The 20,077-nt window shown below is 36.0% G+C and overlaps 1 long non-coding RNA gene across 1 annotated transcript in view; it reads left to right on the forward strand.

The window, feature by feature from the left end:
* The window catches only part of LOC138147936 (uncharacterized), a 56,635-nt gene that overhangs the window by 3,066 nt on the left and 33,492 nt on the right, over positions 1-20,077 (forward strand). The gene's annotated exons all lie outside the window — the stretch shown is intronic.

The following is a 20,077-nucleotide window of genomic DNA, read 5'->3' on the forward strand; positions in this document are numbered from 1 at the left end:
CTTTCTTTCTTTCTTTCTTTCTTTCTTTCTTTCTTTCTTTCTTTCTTCCTTCCTTCCTTCCTTCCTTTCTTTTTCTTTCTTTCTTTCTTCCTTTCTTCCTTTCTTTCTTTCTTTCTTTCTTTCTTTCTTTCTTTCTTTCTTTCTTTCTTTCTTTCTTTCTTTCTTTCTTTCTTTCTTTTTTGCTGTTTTGGAGGGGGAAGGGCAGGGCAATTGGTGTTAAGTGACTTGCCCAAGGTCACACGGCTTGTAAGTGTTTTGTGTGAGGCCGGATTTGTACTCAGGTCCTCCTGACTCCAGAGTTGGTGTTCTATTCACTGTGTCACCTAGCCATCCCCAAGAAACTTTCTTAATATGAGAACTAGATTAAGCTGTGTAAACTCCTTGTGGGACGGAACTGTCACTTCTATTTGCATAGCCCACAGTGCCTAGGACATTGCTTGACATATGGTAATAACAAATATTTGTTGGTTGAATACATTCAAAGACCACAAATAGCATCTCAAGAATTTATTGCAAACATTTCCCTGTGTAGCTACTTGGCCATGAAGTTTATCAAAAATGATGATATGAAATGAGTGCTATAGCTATGTGGCAAAATTTCAAAAAAGACCTTTCTTTTTGTTGATTATGAAGTCCAAATATCTGTCAGCGAGAAGGACTTCAATCTTTGTGGTATTTATACTTATGTATGAAGGATCATCTCTATGGAAAGCATCTAGGTCAGAGGCTCCTCACACAATTTTTGGTCTGACATATTAAAAAGCAGTAATGTAATTTCACATCAGATAAGACCTGCTCTAAGTTTGAGAACAGGGAAACAAATAATATAGCACTACTGAACTGATCTTCTGGGGTCCTGGCTTACTTACTGGAAGGAGGGATAGTTCCCTTGTCCAAGAAGCAAGTCCTACAAACATCAGCTGTCAGCATTCATTGGGAGTCAGTACATGGTCATTTCTAGGTTTTATAAACTCCTGAGCATTATTCCACCTTCCCCTCATTTTCTGAACCTCAATGTCCTAGATTTAACCCCTCTTCGATGCTTTGTAAAAAGTTCTGTCAATCTGCCTGGCCCCTCCTTTCCCTGCTGCCCACTCTGTATTCCAGACAGTGGCCAGCTTCGCCTCCTTTCTTGAGCCATTTAGCTTTCTGCCCTGAGGTTGTGGTAGAAGTGAGAAATTTACATTCCACCTCCCTGGAATATCTACTTCTCCTTTCAGACCTTTCCTAATGGTACCTAATTCTCTTTTATTCCATTGGTCCCTTCCTTGCCATGGAAAGCTGGATCATTCCATTGTAGCTCCTACTCATAGCTAACACATCTCAACATCCTTCATTCCACCAACAGTAGACTTATCTAGAGATTAAGTCCACTTTATGCTAAAGCTGCTGCTAATATTTTGAAAAGACTATTCGTACATTCCCTGAGGCCTCACCCTGCCATCCTATGACTTCTGTGGCCCTTTGTGGTCCAGACCTGTGTGTATTACAAATTTAGTACTACATGGGAGTAAAAAGAGAGTTAGATTTAGACAGAAAAAAAGTTCCCTTAATACACTTAGATAAGGAAGGATCCTAGACATGGTCAAATTTGAGTTCAGTTACTATGCTGAGAAAGAATGGAAAATTTTATTATAGTATTATTAAAAGTACATTCTCTTCCAGAAGAAAAGGCCAAATTCATTCACATTCTATTTGCTTCCTATGTGCATCAGTGTACTGTAAATGGTATGTATTATTCATTTCACACAGGATGTTGGGTCATCCAGTGAAGAAACCTTTTATAAGACCACATAATCATCTTTGTGTTTTGCACAGCAAAGTGTGCAAAAAGTTATTTCTGAACAGACTTGTGTAGTTTTAGTTGTTATTGAAAGTACAGAAAAACTGCTCATTGACAGAACAGGGAAATATGAGGATGAATTATATGCTTTGCTAATTTCACTAACACAGCTAAATGTTATCTTTTTCATCTCCAGTATTTCAGTATTTACTAACACATATAAACTTCATTTCTGCTCAATATTTCTAGTCACATATGGGAACTAGAAAACCTCAGTGGAAAAAGGATGGGACTTAAAGTCAGAGGCTCAAACACATATTACATCTGTGACCAAGGACAAGTCATTGACATTTTCTGAGATTCATTTTCCTCATCTGCTGAATAGGATAATAATAATACAATAGCTTATCTCACTGAGTTATTATGAGGAAAACACTTTGTGGACCATAGAGTACAAAAAAAAATGGGGATAACTGTGATGTATTCTTGTAATGGAAAAAATAAGTTACCTCAAAAATTTGTAGCCACAGAAGGTGGATGAGAAGTTTTCAGATGAAATTAGATAATGTAAATAATTTTTATCATGTATTGTTCTTTTTATTTTTTGCTTATTTGTTTACACGTTCCTTGAAAGCAGAGACTGTTCCTTTTTACCTTAATAGTATTTTTTTTCCAATTACATGTAAAGATAGTTTTCAAAATTTATTTTTGTAAGATTCTGGGTTCCAAATTTTCTCCCTCCCCTAACTCTTCCCCAAGATAGCAAGCAATCTGATGTAGGTTATACATGCAGTCATGTTAAACATATTTCCGCATTAGTCACATTTAAAAAAAGAATCAAAACAAAAGGAAAAAAAACACCAGAAAATTAAAATAGTATACATTAATACAATAATATACAATCTGCATTCAGAATCCATAGTTATTCCTCTGGATCTGGTTAGCATTTTCCATTATGAGCTTTGTTGGAATTGTCTTTGATCATTATATTGCTTAGAAGAGCTAAGTCTATCATAGATGATCATCATACAATGTTGCTGTTGCTGTATACAATATTCTTCTGGTTCTGCTCACTTCATTCAATATCAGTTCAGATAAATCTTTCTAGGTTTTTCTGAAATCTGCCTGCTTTTTATTTCTTATGGCACAATAGTATTCCACTACATTTATATACCACAATTTGTTTGGACACTCCCCCAATTGATGGGCATTCCCTCAATTTCCAGTTTTTTGCCACCACAAAAAGAGATGCTATAAATATTTTTGTACATGTGGGTCTTTTTCCCTTTTTATGAACTCTTTGGAATACAGACAGAGGAGTGGCATATGCAATAGTTTTATAGCTCTTTGAGCATAGTTCCAAATTGCTCTCCAGAATGGTTGGATCAGTTCACAACTCCTCCAACAATGCTTTAGTGCCCCAATTTTTTTTGACATCCCCTCCAATATTTGTCATTTTTCTTTTCTGTCATATTAGCCAATGTGATAGGTGTGATGTGGTACCTCAGAATTGTTTTAATTTGCATTTCTCTAATCAATAGTGATTTAGAGAGTTTTGTATGATTATAGATAGCTTTAATTTGTTCCTCTGAAAACTGCTTGTCCATATCCTTTGACCATTTCTTTTTTGAAAAAAAAATCACTATATTCAATACCCAGGGTAGTCTCTGATAGAGACATTTAATTAAATAGAGACATTTAATTAAAGCTTTTTGAATTGATTTGACTTATGTATCTCAAATAGAATATAAGCTTCTGGAATGCAGGTGCTGTTTTGGTTTAGTCTTTGTACTTTCAGCTCTTAGCACAGTTTCTTGCATGGAGAAGGTACCTAAGAAATGTTTAATTGAAGTAAAATGAATCACCAATTAAGTAAAGAAAAATTGGTATAAATATTGGACCATGACTGGGTTTCTTGCTTCATTACTTGATTTTGTTGATGATTTACTCAATATGCTTCTTCTAGAGGAAAATATCCCAAAGATGATTCACCCTCATTATAAGGATATCCTAGGAGAATAAGACACATGGCAGTGAAGCTGCAACCAAAACTCATGTGACTGACATTTAAACAATATTTTTGTAATTAGGCAGGAATCTGAATATGGAAACAGAATGGAAGAATGTTTGGACCAGTCAGCTTTGTACTAAGAGGTTGCTTGGGGTGTGTGTGAGTGCGTGTGTGGGTGTACACTCATGTGTGTGTGTGTGTGTGTGCGTGCTCTGCACGTGTGTGTACTTGTGTTTCATGGAATTCACCAACACATGTGACTATAATACTTGCGTGTGTACATATGTATCTGCATCTCATGGTAATGGAACTTGCTGCTTATTCAGAAATGGAAAATATTTCAGTAATTATCAAGTACCACTGATGATGTGACAAATAAGACTCTCCATGTTGAGCAAGGTTAACATTCTGAAAAGTACATTCATTGACATGAAATTAGAAGTGACTTATTTCCTTTAAATAGCATCACATAATAACAACAAGGCCAAGTATTGTGCACTGTCCCAATATTATACGAGCTTGCAAAGATAAAGAGGACTCCCTCCTCCCCACATGAATTTATGAGAGGACATGGACAAAGTTTTCAGAGGATGGGCAGATGGACAGATGGTGGTCTATATAACTGAAAGTGATAATCCCATCAATACTGTACATATTTATGAATGTATCAAATCAACAAATAAAAATGCTAGACATTCGAATTGGACTGTATAACTCAATCAGCACAGTCAGTGGTTCAGAAGGATTTCAAAAGGAAACTTGGCAAATGTTCTTTTTCAATAATTTAATGACCAGTAACTTCATCATTAAGGGCACAAATAAAGTTCCCTTCAACACTACCAGTGTTGACTGGATTACCTTATGTTGCAGCAAGCACCCCAGTGTCCCCAGAGTGCCTGCTCACACAGGTTCTTGGATCTGCTTTGATAAAGGAAAGAACTCAAAATGGGTTAACAAGCTTACTTTAATCAGTCAGACATATATCGTTTACCTTGTTCAGGAGAAAAGGTCAGCACCCTGAATCTCAAAGTATACAGGCATAATTATCAAGACAGAAACATCAAGTAGACAGATTTCCAAACTGTCCAACCATTACATCCATACCCAGTCAACATCTGGGTTTCCACATTCTGGGTTTTTCAAAGCCGGGGGACTCTCAACAACGGCTTCCCAGAATTCAGATCAAATCACAGAATACTTCTCAAAGTGAGTCCCAAAACAAAACTACACATCAGGGCTTATATAGCCTTCTCCTGGCTCAGAGAATGTAACAACCTTATTGACTCACTGGCCAATCAAGAAGTATCTACTGAAAAACCAGCCTCCCACCCCAGGCTTCAGGTGCACATTAGCCTAGGGGCAGGGAAGATCTTTAAAATTTACATTCTTATTACATTGTATCTACTGAAAAACAAGCCTCCCACCCCAGGCTTCAGGTGCACATTAGCCTAGGGGCAGGGAAGATCTTCAAAATTTACATTCTTATTACACCTTATAAATTAGTAAATAGGCTTAGTGATTTGCAATTGTCACAAAGATTCCTATGTAAAATCTTTAGGTAATAAACATCTCTATATCTGCCTAAGTAAAAATACTCATTGAGCACGTGCACACACACACACACACACACACACACACACACACACACACTAATACTGAGCCAATACTCAAAGTCCTTTCAACTTTGGAGGACTTTCCAGAGTTTTTATGGCCTTTGAAAATCCGGAGTCATTCCTTACCTTTTTTTTTTTCATGTTGAAATTAATTTATTCAAGTTGTAAAGTGAGTTTAGGACCATAGATAATTAAAGTCCTTTTGCAAATTGCAATTTGCAATTAAAGTCCTTTGCTTCCCCACTCCTATTCAACAAGCAGATTAATATACAAGGAATTACAACATGTCCAAGTTAAAAAGACTCCTTAAAATTATTAAGAATTCATTTCATGTAGTTTTAAAAAAAAAAACCTCCAACACACTTTTACCCTGTTCTGCAAACAAAGGCCGAGTATGAATATCTCAATTCATACCTACCCCTATCTTGCTCCACCACCCAAGAAAGAAAACTACAGGTAGGCAGGCTTTTGAATACATTAAGAGTGCTCAGAGAACCAACAGCCCTCACGCTAGCAATCTAAGTCTAAGAGTTCCTTGCAGCTCTAGGTTATGCCAGGTTTACCCCTTCCTCCCTTCTAGGATAGAAAGCCAGTTCTCTAGCTTTTTGTGTGCTTTCAACACTCACACTCACACTCACACTCTTACACTCACACTCACACAGCTATCCAGGGAAAATAGATTAAAATTATTCACCAACTCTGACTTGGTATTCTCCCCTTGAAGTGGTTAAACATATTTTGTCATTTATATAAAGGATCTAGGGGACCCAGAATATTAGGGAAAAAGTCATTTGCCTGATGTATGAGTTAAAAATAGAGGACAACTAAATTCTTAAGTGTAATTATAGTCACTTTGACCTGTGAATGTTGTGATTTCTATCATATCTAGATCAAAAATAGCATTCCTCATAGGACCTTCAAGGCTAAAAGGAATATTTCTTAGAAGTGGTAAAGATTGTCTATACTTCAGATTTTATTAATGTGAATTTTATTTTTTATTCACATTTTATTAATGTGAATGCTCCCTCAATTAATAAAGATCATAGGACCTCCATATCTTAGCAACTGGCTTAATGCATTAACCATCCCATAGCCAATCCTTCTATGAAGAGGCTCTCACAGGCTGATTGTCCAACAACAAGCACAAACTATGTCACTAAGGTCCATTTATGCAGTCTTATTATCTCTCTGTGTCCTACCAGACAAAGCTTGCTTTTCACTGGCATAAACTTTGAGAATCCACAGCTGCTTCAATGTGGGATAATACATTTAGAGCTGAAATGGACCTTACAAGTGATTAAATCCATTTTAGAGATAAAGAGACTGAGACCCAGTGAGATTAAGTGACTTCCCCAGTGTCTCACAGCTAGTCACAGTCAAAGATAGAATCATAATAATGGATCAGATTGAGCATCAGCATATTGGTAAAAACTTCAAGTGAAAAGATTAAAAATGAAAATAAGGGAAAATAATTTAATCTTCATATTTATGGGAATGGCCCAGAATGAATAAGATATATCTGTTTTTTGCTTTGTTTTATGGGTTTGTCAATAAAGGAAAAAAATGATGCCAATGGTCAGGGAATTAATCCCAGAATTGAATAGGAGGAGAAGAGCATGTTAGATTTCCTTTAAGGAATTACAAAGTTATTTTAATAACCCCAAGCTTCTTCCTGAAACAAAGGTACATCTTTTCATAATATACTTCTATTATTGTTGCATGGTTTCAATCCATGGAATGTTATTGTTTTCTGTAGTATCCATCCAGGAATTGTAGGTTAGTCCTAGTGAGTCCATAAGGAGTCTTGGTTCTTGCTGTCATCATCATCATCATCATCATCATCCTCACCACCATCATCATCATCATCATCATCATCACCATCATCATCGTTGGCATCATCATAGTATTTGTTTCTGGAGAGTAGAATGATCTGAACCCAGACCAAGAATTCTGAGGTTGGAATTAGGGAGGGAGACATTGCTCATGCATCTGACCCCACAAATATACCACCTTTGGAGGAGGGAGGGTTTTTTGTTCCCTTGTTTGTTATTTTGTTTGTTTTTGTTTTTGGAAAAGACCTGGGGTAGCTTTGAATTGGGGAGAGAGGAGCAGAAACTAGAACATCGAGACTTGAACACTATAGTGACACCAAGTGGTTATAGAGTGCATTGTTGAAATTGATGATGGAGGAGATGGAGAGGAGGAAGAGGTAAAGAATGCTACTGAAAAAATGTATGAGCAAAAGAGAAAGAAAGGAATAAGCACTGAATAAGCTACATATTTCATTGTTAATTCCTATGATATCAAGAGAAAGAAAGACCCTTCAGTATTAGTGTTGGACTCCCTCCTCCCCACATGAATTTAAGAAATTATATGATATGGATAAAGTTTGGATGGATGGATGGATGGATGGATGGATGGATGGATGTAGGGATGGATGAATGGATGGATGGATGGATTATGGTCTGTGTAACTGGAGGGAATAATCACATCAATGAAATCACCAATGCATTTACATATTTGTGAATGTGTCAAATCTGCCATAAGAAATGCTAGACATTCAAATGGGAGTCTTTAACTCAATCATTAAATTCAGTGAAACCCAAATGAATCATAATGATCTATAAATGAAGGTGCTGGACTTAATGATCTATAAGTTTCTTTCCAGCTCTATGACCCTATGGTTGAACTATTTATGTTTTGTTTAACTGAATTAAACTAAAAGCCCATTTTATTTCAAATTCTATTATTAGAAATACTTCCAAAGAAGTTAATCTTTCTCTAAAAATGAGTAATTTTGATTTAATGTTCTTATTTTGAACATCAATAATTAATGGATATCATTATACCTATAGGCAGATAGATAGATGATATAGTAAATTGGGCTAAGGCTGCATGGACCTTAAAAAAACAACCTAGTCATCATTTCTGTTCTTTTGCTAGAAACATTTTTACCAACTTGTTTAAAGAATTGCTTTTTTGAACAAAATTAATATGTAGTGATAAAGAAAAAAGGAAAATGTTAGTTTTATTCTAGTTAATGAATTTCTAGTTAACTGAGATTTTACTGAGCTAAGAAAACAAGTTGGTATATATTCTGCAGTTGCTATTGGCAACTAAGAAATCAAGCCCTATAGGAAAAGGTCCTTTAAGAAAATCTTGGGGGTGCCTCTAGGTGACATAGTGAGTACAGCAGCAGCCCTGGAGTCAGGAGGACCTGAGTTCAAATGTGATCTCAGACATAACACAAAAAACTAGCCGTTGACTTTGGGCAAGTCACTTAACCCCAGTTGCCCTACCTTCCCCCCCAAAAAAAAAGAAATAGAAAAAGAAAAAAGAAAATCTTGGGGTCTATATTGAGAACTCTAAATATGGGGGGAGGGAAACATCTGAAGTTTGAAATACTCTCTCTTAAATGATGGAATTCACTTTGATGTTATAAATAATGTAACTGTTTTAGGATTAAATGAACTAAAATGATATTTTGTGTTTTCCTACCTTCTCTACTTTATCTATGAAATGCTTCCACTTGTTATAATCTTAACTGCTTATTATTGTTTTCAATGGCCATGTTGGCTAAGTTGTCAAGAATATATATTAATATATGTGCACATGTAGATATGTATATATGAATATATGCATATATAAGATGTAGTCCAACTACTACAGTAATGAACTTTAAGTAAAACTTTTTGTACCTTAAGCGTCTATTATTTTGTTGCTATTATTTTGGGCAAAAAGTGGTAGGTGCCTCCTGAAGGAAATACCCAAGAATTGCTTATCTTTTACTTCTCCCATTCCCCAGGCCTCAGTATTTAGCATTTCACAGCTTAAGACAAGTGAAAAATAAATGACTGTTGAGCCTTTCTTCAACAAGCTGGTGGGCTCATAATAAAATGTACAGTATGCATTTGAAAAAGCAAACATTTCCCATTTTTTTCCTTTTTTTAAAGCAAATTAACTATTCTCCATGTAGCAACTGGGCTGCATCCTTGTATAAATCTGCACCCCATGAACATCTTTAGGCATTTAGGCATGTGCCCTTTCCATATTGCTTTAGCATATTTCAGAGTCAAGTTCAGTTGCTGGCAGGAATGTTTTTAATATTGTATTTCATGTTTTCATTACTTGTTATTATAATTGACCTTTGCCACACAGCTACTTATTCTTCTAGCATGAAGTTACTATATCATATGTTCAAACATATTTATGTCAATGTCATAACAAATAAATTCATGAACATTTGCATGTGATGACAAAATCTGTCCATGATCCTAAGTGTCTAACAATGAGACATGCCTTATATTTATGAAAGACTGTGAAATATGTATGTTCTCTTCACACAAAGCTTTACTTGGTTTGACACTAGAACAAAATATCCCTTGAGTTATAACAATTCAATGCAGATTTTTAAACTTTGAAAGTGTATCAAATTGATTTTGACTTGTGCTACCTGAGGATCTGAGGTCATGGCTACGGGGACCCAAGTCATTTTGATTCTAAGCCATCTTGTCCCCATCGTTATCCTTGATCACCTAATTAATCCAAACCAATTCCTACTATGAATTTTTATCTGGGAAAAACATTAACTTTGAATGTAATTTTTAAATTAATTCTTTTTTTTACTAATTTATTTTTAGCTTAAATACTAAAACTTAAATACAAATTAAGAAAAGAAAAAAAATGTTGCATATGCACAGCAGAACATAAGAGGATTCAAATTATACAGCAATAAATTTCCATTCAAGAAAGCCTATAGAATAAATACTACACATTGTGTTCAGAGCAGTCCATATTTTCTTTTCTTCCTTGTAAGTTTTCTTTTGTTCCCGGCTGCTCACTTTTTACTTTGTCCTTTTCCTCCTTCCCCTCCCCCTCCTCCTCTAAGAAGGCTATAATTAAGCATATACATATGTGCATATACATATATACACACATGTGTATATATGTATGCACATAAATGTATTACATGTGCATATATATCCTTAGATATCTATACTCGTACTGCTATATAGACATATACTTTCATATTCCTCTAAGTAAGACCATGCTATACTTGCTTTTCCTCTGTTTCTCTGACAATGGATAACATCTTTCATAAGTCCAAGTTTTTCTATATTTTTCTAGATCTAAATTAATTCTTAAGAATTATTTTAGAAAAGATTCTGGGAAGACAGTGGAATATGTCAGAAATTCTAGGCTTTCCAAATTTTCCCCAACAAACAAGACAGAATATCATCTCAAAGTGAACTTGGAGAAGCAAAAATAAATGAAAATCTGAGTAAAATAGTTCATAAAGTGAGTTCCTAAACCAACTTGAGAACATCTCAGGAAAGACTGAAACTCTAGGGGCAGAGCTTTGGCCCCATAGAAGAACAAACACCTCCAGGCCCACTCCTCTAAATCAACAAACAGTAAGCCCTGGGGAGAGCTGGGTGAGAAGTAACCTAGGCTTCAGGAGCTCCCACCTCATTGATAATATGGAGGTGGAACAACTGAACAGGGGAAAATTGAAGAACCCTTAGCTGTCTCAGGATACCAGGCCCAGTTGTGTTGACCACAGTCTGTGGAAGAGAAAGAACAAGGGTGAGTGCAGTAGCAGAGGACTGGGGATCTTGCTCACTGTAAGCACTTGCAGGAGGGCTGTCCCTGGTTTCCATTCCAGAACAGAGAAGAGAGCTGAAGTTTACAACCATGGGAGGGACCACTGGGAACAAGAATGTTTGCAGCACAGCTCAGCTCAGGGCACTAGCAATGATTTAGGGTTAGAGAGGAGCTCCCTAAGTTAGCCCCCAGACAGAGTTCAGAAAATAACAGTAAGAAGGACCTGAGGCCAGGGGCACCATTGCTAACACCCAGGAACTAGAACCTGATTATAATAAGCTGCTAAAAATAAATAAAAATGAGTAAGCAAAGAAGAAACATAGACTGCTACTGTGGGGATTGAGAAAATCTGGGTTCATAGCAGAGGAAGGTAGTGAAATTTTTTTTAAAGCCGCTACTACCTCAAAGAAAAACATTAAATGGTCAGAAGCCCAAAAACGGTTCTTGGAAGAACTTTTTAAAAGACTTGAGGGGCAGAGCCAAGATGGTGGAGCAGAGGCAGGAACTTGACATGGGCTCCTGCTCAAACCACCTCCAATAGCTGTAAAATATGACTCTAAACAAATTTTAGAGCTACAGAACCCACAAAATGACAGAGAGAGACAAATTTCCTGTTAAAGGCAGCCTGGCAGGCTGACAGGAAGGGTCTATCACAACAAGCTGGGAGCCACACTCAGTCCCGTGTGAGACTCAGGCCAGCCCTGACCAGTGGCACAGACTGGCCAGAGCAGACTTCAGGAGAATGAATCACCAGCAGCTACTGCAGTTTCCATCCTTCTAAACCAATAAACCCCAAATAGAAAGTAAAAGGTCAGTGGGGAGCTCTGTTGGAACATGGTGACAGAATAGTACAGTTGAGCCCTTGCTCCCAGGGCTAGGGGTGGTGGCAACTGGTCTGGTGCAACTACTGCCAAGTGGCTGCCTCTGGAGCTCCTGGCCTGCAGATCACAAAGGCACCAAGAGACCATTCAGAAGGTAATTGATCTTGCTTTGACCTTCTTGGATCTGAATAGTCGTCTTGGGTGGTGGTCCTGGGGTGTGTGGCAGTGTGCCAGAGCTTAGGCTGCCTGCAGAGAGGGCACCCTCCTCAGACCTCTGACAACATTTGTGAAAACTCCAGCAATTTGGGACATAGCTCTCCACTTTGGAAGCACAGCTCTACCTTGGTAAAGAGGTCAAAAGTCAAGTAATTGGCTGGCAAGATTAGCAAGCAGAGGAAGCACAATCAGATCATAGAAGCTTTTTGGGGGGACAAAAAGGAGGAGCCAGAAGAAGTCAATGAAGTCAAAACTCCTACATCAAAAGCTTGCAAGAAAAATATAAACTGATTACAGGCCATGGAGGAGCTTAAAAAGGATTTTGAAAATCAAGTAAGAGAAATAGAAGAAAATTTGGGAAGAAAAATGAGAATGATATAAAAAAATCATGAAAAGCAAGTCAATAGCCTGCTAAAAACCCTCAAAAATACTGAAAAAAAATAACACCTTTAAAAATAGACTAGCTCAAATGGCAAAAGAGACCCAAAAAGCCAATGAGGAGAAGAATGCCTTAAAAAGTCAAATTGCCCAGATGGAAAAGGAATTTCAAAAACTCACTGAAGATAATAATTCCTTCAAAATTTGATTGGACCAAATGGAAGCTAATGACTTTATGAGAAATCAAGATACTCTTAAACAGATCCAAACAAATGAAAAAAATAAAAAGCAATGTGAAATATCTCATTGGAAAAACCACTGACCTGGAAAATAGATCCAGAAGAGATAATCTTAAAACTGTTGGACTACCTGAAAGCCATGATCAAAAAAAGAACCTGGAAAACATCCTTCAAGAAATTTTCAAGGAAAGTTGCCCTGATATTCTAGAACCAGAGGGCAAAATAGAAATTGAAAGAATTCACCAATCAACCTCTTGAAAAAGATCCCCAAAAGAAAACTCCTAGGAATATTATAGCCAAATCCCAGAGTTCCCAGGTCAAGGAGAAAATGTTACAAGCATCCAGAAAGAAGCAATTTGAGTATTGCAGAAACACAATCAGGAAAACACAAGATCTAGCAGCTTCGATACTAAGGGATTGAAGAGCTTGGAATAAATATGATATGATATTCCAGAGGTCGAAGGAGCTAGGATTAAAACCAAGAAAGACTCACCTACCCAGCAAAACTGAGTATAATGCTTCAGGGGAAAATATGTTCATTCAATGAAATAGAGGACTTTGAAGCATTTTTGATGAAAAAAAACAGAGCTGAAAAAGAAAATTTGACTTTCAAACACAAGAAACATCAGAAGGTAAACAGGAAAAAGAAATCATAAGGAACTTATTAAAGTTGAACTATTTACATTCTTTCATGCAAAAACAATAATTGTAACTCATGAGACTTTTATCAGTATGAGGATAGTTGAAGGGAATACATATGTATATATTTGTATACATACATAGATATGTTTATATAGGAGAGTGTATATGTATATAAATATATATGTGAGTGTGTACATGAATACATAGAGGGCACAGGATCAGTTAAATAGGAAGGGATGATATCTAAAAAATAAAATTAAGAGGTGAGAGAGGAATATAATGGGAGAAGGGGAAAGGGAGAGATAGAATAGGGTAAATTCTCTCATATAAAAGAGGCAAGAGTAAACTGCTACAGTGGAGGGGAAGAGCAGGAAGGCAAAAGGGAATGGGTCAACTTTACTCTCATTGAATTTGGCTTAAGGAGAGAATAACACACACATTCAATTCAGTATCTTACACTACAGGAAAAAGGGGGAAAGGGGATAAGATGGGGGATGATAGAAGGGAGGGCAGATTGGGAGAGAGGGTAGTTAGAAGCACACTCTTTTGAAAGGGACAGAGTCAAAGTAGAAAACAGAATATGTGGGAGGTGGGATAGGACGGAGGGAAATATTGTTATTCTTTCACAATATAACAATTATGGAAATTATTTGGGTAACTACACATGTACAACAGATATTTAATTGCTTATCTTCCTAGTGGGGGTGGGTGAGGAGTGAAGAAAGGAAAGAATCTAGAAATCAAAGTTTAAAAACAAAGGTTAAAAAAATTGGTTTTTTACATGCAACTGGGAAATAACATATATAGACACTGGGGTATAGAAATCTATCTTGCCCTACTAGAAAGTTGGAGAGGTGTAATAGTGATGGAATTTGAAGATCTTCCATGCCCCTTGTATTGGCAAGCTAACAGATACTTAGTTTCAAGTTCATAATTTTGTCAAGCATTAAGACCCAGAACTTGTGAATTCCACAGTGGGATGGAGTTGTTGAAGTGAGAGGAAGGGGCAGAACAGGGAGGAGATAATACTGTACATAATGAAAAGCCCAAGCTGAGAGGCGCCAGAACTTCTGGGAGTGAGCATCTAGAGGCTGGGCTACTACTGCTGGAAAGAGAGAAGAGAACTGAGAACTGAACTGAGAACTGAAAAGAACTGAGAAAAGAAATGAGAACTGAGGACTGAACTGAGAATTGAGAAGAAATGAGAAGAGAGGAGAACTGGGAGGAGGCATGGCCTTGGTGTTGGTACTTTGTCTGTCTATTTTGATGTTACTTTGTCAGATTCTTCTGCTGATGGAGGACAGTGCTGTAACAGAAGCTCTGTGACCTTGCTGCTGGTTCAGAAATCCTGAAAGGATTTTCTTGGTGTATATTTGCATAAATCCTGGAAGAGCATCTTGATGATGTTTTCAGAGGCCCAGGAACTATACTGATGATTTGTGTTGATCCCTCAGACCTTGTTGTTGGGTCTATATTGATTTCACAGGCAGAAATTGAATTGATGAGGATTCCGGCAATGTTCACGAATGCTAGTTTGGTTTTGTTAAGCTGTCTTCCCAGGAACAGAAACTGTGAAGGACTTGAGGTGGACCAGACACTGTGGGATTCAATATGAAACATGAACTGCACAAGAATCTGGAAAAAGAATTGAGAGCTTGTCTGCCTTTGAACCCAGGTGGCAGTTGGATAGATTCAGACAGGAGCTGGGTCTGTGGAAGAGGAATGATGGAAGCTGAGAGCCTGCCTTGAGTCAAGATGAAAAGACCTCTCTTTGGGTTTTTAATGAAACTGAGAAAATCATGATTTACTGTGGCCTAGGGGTGGAGAACTCTGACCTTTATATTTAGATGATTGAGTTAAGGACTTCAATTAAGAAAGAAGAGGACTTTTTGATTAAGGATATTAAGACAACGTGACCTAGGGGTGGAGGACTTTGACCTTTGTTTTTGTGTCAATTAAGGAAGCTTAAATAAGGAGGTACCTTATTATAAGGTAGTTACCTTATAATAAAAGGTACCATAGACAGTGATGGAGTATCAGTACAAACCTATATGCACCAAATGCTGTAGCATCCAAATTTTTAAAAGAAAATTAAATTAGTTACAGGTTGAAATAGACAGTAGTACTATAATAATGGGGGACTTCAATCTTCCCCTCTCAGAACTAGATAAATTTAACCAAAAATAAACATACCTTTTTCTAAGTGGTATTTACAAAGATTGATTATATTTTATAGCATAAATTTTATAGTGAAAAGCAAAAATATTAAATGAATCCTTTTCAGATCACAATGCAATAAAAATTATATTTAATAAGGGACAACAGAATAGACTAAAACCAATGGGAAACAGAGCAATCTAATAATAAAGAATGGGTGGGTCAAAGAACAAATCATAGAAACAATCAATAATTTCATTAAAGAGAATGGTAATAATAACACAGCATATCAAAACCTATGGATACAGCAAAAGTATCAGAGTTATATCCCTAAATGTTACAACAATAAAATAGAGAAAGAGCAGACCAATAAATAGTGTATACTTTTTTTAAAAGTACAAAAAGAACAAATTTAAAATCCCCAATTAAATACTAAATTGAAACCCTAAAAATTAAAAGTCAGATTAAAAACTTGATTATAGGAAAATCATTGAATTAATAAATAAAACTTGGAGTTGGTTTTATAAAAAATAAAATAAAATAGAAAAACCATTTGTTAATATGATTTTTTAAAAGGGAGAAGAAAACCAAATCACCAGTATTAAAAATGAAAAGGATGAAACCACTAATCAAGGTGAAACTAAAGCAATTATTTTGTCCAATTATATGTCAATAAATTTAACAATTGCAGTGAGATGGGAGAATATTTACAAAAAAAAAAAGATTAGCAGAAGAGGTAAGGGAGCATCTCAATAGAACTTTTTAGAAAAAGAAATTGAACAAGCCATAAATGAACTTCCTAAGAAAAAAGCACTAGGACCAGATACACTTACAAATGAATTATATCAAATATTTTAAATCCAACTTATTCCAATATTAAATAAATTATTTGGAATAAAACACAAAGAAGGGGACCTATCAAACTCTTTTATGAAAGAAATATGATAGATGCTGAAAAAAATTATAGGTCAATTTCATTAAGGAATATGGGTGCAAAAATCCTAAATAAGATTTTAGCTAGGAGATTACAACAATATATGACAAAGATTGTACAAGATGACCAACTTGGTTTATATCAGGAATTCAGGGATAGTTAGTTTAACATGAGGAAACTATTATTGCAATTTATTATGTAGATATTTTTGTCAATAATAAAAATCATATTATTATAACAGATGCAGAAAAGGCTTTTGATAAAGTACAAAATTCATTTCTATTAAAAACACTTGAAAGCATAGTTATAAATGAAGTTTTCCTTAAATTCATAAGAAGCATTTACCTAAAACCACCAGCAAGTATTACTTGCAATGGGAATAAGCTAGAAGCCTTCCCAGTAAGAATAGGTGTGAAACAAGGATGCCCACTGTCATCAATACTATTCAGTATTATACTTGGAATCCTAGCAATAGCAGTAAGAGAAGAAGAAAAAATGGAAAGAATCAGAATGAGCAATGGTGTAAGAAAACTATCTCATTTGCAGACTATATAATGATATACTTGGAAAATCCTAAATATTCAACTAAAAAGTTAATTGAAACAATAAGTTTAGCAAAGTACCAGGATAGAAAGTAAACCCACATAAATCATCAGCATTTTTATGTATACCAAATAAAACTCTGTAAGAATAGATAATAAGAGATACCCCATCTAAAATAACTTATACAATTTAAAAAGTTCTTCATATATTTGAGACATGAGATTTTTATCTGAGAAAGTATCCATAACATTTCCCCCAATTCTGCTTTCCTTTTCATCTTGGCTACCTTAGTTTTATTTATACAAAAACTTTTAATTTAATGTAATTTAAATTATCCACTAAACATTTCATTCTCCTCTCTATCTCTTCTTTATGCATAAATTGTTCACCTATCCATAAGTCTGATAAGTAATGTGTTCCATGCTCTTCAAATTTTCTTGTAACAGCTCTCTTTGTTTCTGGTACATGTATCCTCTTTGACTTATCTTGGCAAATGGTGTAAGATATTGGTCTATGCCCAATTTCTGTCAGACTGCTTTCCAGTTTTCCAAACAAGTGTTACCAAATAATTAATTCTTATACCAAAATCTTAATTCTTTACATTTGTCAAATATAAGTTTGCTATATTTACTTGCTGCTGTAAATTACATGTCTACTCTGTTCCACTGATCTTCCTTTCTATTTCACTTAGCTGTTATCAGATAGGTTTGATAATTACTGCCTTATAATATAGTTTAATATCTAGTACAGCAAAACTTCCTTCCTATACATTTTTATCAGTTCCCTTGATATTCTTTACTTTTCATCATTCCAAATGAATTTTGTTATTATATTTTCTAATCCAGTAAAATATTTTTGATAACTTATTTGGGATAGAATTGAATATATGTTAGTTTAGGTAAAATCATCATTTTATTATATTGGTCCTGACTACCCATGAAAAATTAATATTTCTCCAATTATATGAATCTAATTTTACTGATAGAAAAAATTTTTTATGATTTTGTTCATATAATTCCTGGGTTTGTTTTGGCAGGTGTACCCCTAGGTAGATTATACTGTCTAGTGTAAAATTATCTTAAATTGGGTATCCTTTAATACCTCTTCTTGCAGGGTTTTGTTTGTGGTATACAGAAATACTGATGATTTATATGGATTTATTTGATATCCTGATACTTTGCTAAAATTATTGTGTCAACTAACTTTTTAGTTATCTTTAGGATTTCCCAAGGATATCATCATATGGTGACATGCTAAAAAAATAAGTAATTAGTTCAATAACCCACTTCAAATTTGGGACAGATCAAAGAGGCCTTCCCACTGTAGTTGAAAGAGATACCAACCTTCCCTTCTGCTCCTACTACAGCTCAGCTCAAGTCCTAGTCTTCTATAGGAAAACTGATGGTCAAGGAGAATGTCTAATATGGCTTTTTCCATCTTTTGCCAAGAAATGCAGCCTGATGTCTTTCTTGAGAATAGTACTTGATATTAAGGAGATGAAACTTTATGTCCTGCCTATATCACATATTAATTGTGTGACCTTAGGTAAGTCATTTAACTTCTCAATGACAGACAATTCTTTCAAACTCTTGTAGAGAAGAAGCTGACGTATACTGACATAAGATTTTCTTCATTGATGGTTCCCTAGACCAATGAATAGCCAGGTTTAGTCCCATCACATTCCACCCAATTCTCCCCCCCCCCCCCAAAGAAAATGTAAAGTCAAAGGATATAGTGAATTATGTCGCTTTATTCTAATAAGATTCTACCAGATTCCTTGATAGATCAATGGGGGACCATGGAAGGGGATCCAGGGAATCTGAGAGACCACCTGGAGTCAAGTTGAAAGAAGACTTTACTTGGATACTGTGTACTGACTGAGAAATTGTAATCCCAACTCAGGTCTTCCTAAGTCCAAGACCAACACTCTTTTCATTGCCTCAGTGCCTCAATGACAATAATAGTAGTACCCTTGAGAGAAATAGGGAAGTTTGGAAGATGGATGGGTTCAAGCTAGGAGTGGAGATGATGAGTTCCATTTTGAACATGCTGTGCTTGACATCTAAGATGCCTGGTTTGAAATGTCCAAGAAGCAATTAGCTAATGAGTAACAAGACATAGCTCTCTATAGCCTGAAACAAAATTGACCTTATACTAAATTCTGCTATGATTCTAGAACTTGGAAATCCCCAAACCTGTCTTTGAACTGCTTCGACCTAAGACAGATAGCTAAGGTTTGGACATGTCCCTGAGTAACCCAGAAATGCTGAGAACTCTTACCAAATATGTTCATTCAGTTGAGTGTCTTAGGAGATAAAACATTCGAATTTTGAGACCACATTTTAGCAACTGTCTCAACATTCTCGTTTATTAATGCAAGTTCATCCTAAAAGATTTCATTTATTAGAAATAATTCTCACTGTAGCTTTGTTTGGTGGTGTGTATGCTTTTGAACTTCTGGAAATCCTGTGGGACCAAGTGTTACAGTAGCTTCTCCTGGAAATGTAGGGGCCTAGAGAAAGTGAGGGCAGCATATCCTCAAGGGCCTCATTAAATTCCCAGTCAGTGCCTTGACCCTGGGCAGGGTGCTTGTAGAAACAGGCCAACAACTCTGCTGCTGATTCCAACGTGTAAAGCACTGAGCTGTCTCTATGGATAAACTATAGAGCCTGCCAGCTGGCTCTGTTCCAGGCAAGCTAACCATGGTGTGATAATTACAGAAGCAGTCAAATGGATATATCACCAGCCAAGACTGTAGCACAAAAAGAGACAAGTTCAGGTGCCAATTAGACAACAGCAGACCCCTAGAGCAAGAATTTTTTTTACTACCTCAAGACCTGACAGGAACAAACTGTAAGCAAGAGTGAAAAAGTCTAAGTAGACCGGAATGAAAATCACATTCATAGATCAAAAGAATGCATGCATCCTGGATAGTAGTTCAAGGCCACAACTAATGTAAAAAGGGAATGGTCTGTCTTTCTTCCCAAGTACTTTAACTCTTTCTTTGATGGCATACTTTAAAACAGTTACAATGAGAGGGATCATAGTCATAAAATTTAGAACTTGAAGGCAGCTTTGAGAGAGGAAAGAAGAAAAGAAGGAAGGAAGGAAGGAAGGAAGGAAGGAAGGAAGGAAG

Source organism: Petaurus breviceps, unplaced genomic scaffold (genome assembly GCF_028583685.1).
Source record: "Petaurus breviceps papuanus isolate PSGF00001 unplaced genomic scaffold, PetGlider_PUasm1.0 90808, whole genome shotgun sequence".
Taxonomy (NCBI): Eukaryota; Metazoa; Chordata; class Mammalia; order Diprotodontia; family Petauridae; genus Petaurus; species Petaurus breviceps.